This window comes from Triticum aestivum, chromosome 4A (genome assembly GCF_018294505.1).
Source record: "Triticum aestivum cultivar Chinese Spring chromosome 4A, IWGSC CS RefSeq v2.1, whole genome shotgun sequence".
NCBI lineage: Eukaryota > Viridiplantae > Streptophyta > Magnoliopsida > Poales > Poaceae > Triticum > Triticum aestivum.
Genome location: NC_057803.1, coordinates 603990770 through 603992729, shown reverse-complemented (window position 1 = coordinate 603992729; position 1960 = coordinate 603990770).

The following is a 1960-nucleotide window of genomic DNA, read 5'->3' as shown; positions in this document are numbered from 1 at the left end:
TGATCAGGTGGCCACCGTCTGTTAGGGCTTTTATTAGGAGGAGGGACGCCCTGTTGAAATAGTGGATGTAGACCTGTCGTGGTTCTTGAGCCTTGCTTATTAGACAAGGGCCATGCTATTATTTTTCTTCCGTTGCAACGCACGGACATGTTTCCTATAAAACTAAAAAAATGTAAATGGGCTGAGCCTGTGGTTCGAATCCAGCCGATGGCATCTATTTTTTGACAATTAAAACAAAAAAACGTAAATGGGCTGAGCCCATCAGGGATGGCTGTTCGTCGGGTATTATACGAACCTGCAGCGTATATACGTTCTATGTAGGAAAGTGAATACAATTTGTGAAAAATCCATACTACCCTTTATACGTTTTAGAGGAGGGTGTGTGTGTGTGTGTACCGAAGCACTTCTCTCACCTTATAAATAACTAGTACAAGCAACTCACGCACGCACTAACCCGGCCACTAACAGCACGCAGCCACGCACACATTGGCCAGCCGCCACACTCGGCGTTGATAACCCCACTAAGGGCATCTTCAGCCGTTGGCCCTCCAGGGGGCATCTAAAAGCGCCGCCTGGGCGTGAGCCGGCGAAAAAAATGGCCCTGGGGCGAGTCGGTCCCTAGCCGTCGGCTCCTAGGGCCGCCCCAGGCGCGTATCTTAAAAAAAACAGAACCGTTCGGCGAAGTTATGATAAAAACTAGTTAAATTTTGGCCAAACATGGCAAATTTCGGCGAAATTCGGCCAAACATTACATTAACCTAATCTAAAAAAAAGAAAGGGGTTGAAGTCGTCGCCGCCATCGTCGGCGGCGGCCTTCTCCTCCTTAACGCGGGTGCCCCTGCTGGACCCCTGCCCGGCGTCGCCATGGCGAACAGGCGGCGGCGCGTCGTCGTCGTCGTCGCTGTCGCACAAGACGACGACCCCGCCTTCCTCGCGGCCGCGTCGGCGCTCCTCGAAGCGGCGCACTGGCGCTCCTTCTCCTTCTCGCGGCGCGCCTTCTCCATCGCAATGGAGTCCTGGCGCGCCCATTCGAGGGCCGCGTCGTCGTCATCGAACTCCGCCTTCACCGGCGCTAGCCCCGGCTCCGTCTTCACCGGCGCCAGCCCCGGCTCCGTCTTTGGCTTGACGAAGCGCGGAGGAGCCGACGAGGAGGCGCGCCGGCCGCCCTCGTTGATGACGATGCCGGCGCTGCGAGTGCGCCGGTCGAGCGGCGTCTCTGCCGCGGGCTCGGCCTTGACGCCGAGCAGCGCCGGAGGAGTGTGAAGAAGAGCGTGATGAGGAGGAAGAAGAGGAGGCGCCGAACCTCCTTGGCGCCCATGGCCCGACGCGTCGGTGCTGCGCCGGGGCGGCCACCCTCGCCGGGGGTACGCCAACGGCGGGTCGTTGCCACCCTCGAGGTACGTGAGCACGCCCTCGAGTGTGCAGCCGGGGACGCCCCACCAGAGGTGGCGCCCCTCGCTGTTCTGCCGGCCGCCGACCACCGGCACGCCGTTGGTGGACGCCAAGCGCTGCTGTTGGCGGCGCTCGAAATACGCCGCCCAGGCCGCGTGGTTGTCGGCGGCGTACTGGGGGAGGGAGAGTTCGGCGTCGGTGAGGGACGCGCGCACGATCTCGACCTCCTCGGCAAAGTACTTCGGCTTCACCACGGCGTCGGGCAACGGGGGAATGGGCACTCCCCCGGCGCTGAGTCTCCACCCCGTCGGCCCGGCGCGCATGTCTGGCGGCGCCGGGATGTTCGCCTGGAACAGGAGTCAGGACTCCTGTTCGCGGAGCGAACGGCGGCCGAAGCCGTTGGCCGCCGCCTCATCTCCGGGGAAGCGTTCTGCCATGGCGAAGGCGGGGCTGGGCGGGCTCAGGAGAGGTAGAGGGAGGGGCTGGGCGGCCGCGCTCGGGAGAGGTAGGGAGAGGAAGGGCTGGACGGCGGCGAGGGGCGGGGCTGGTGTGGGCACAGACGAGTGGA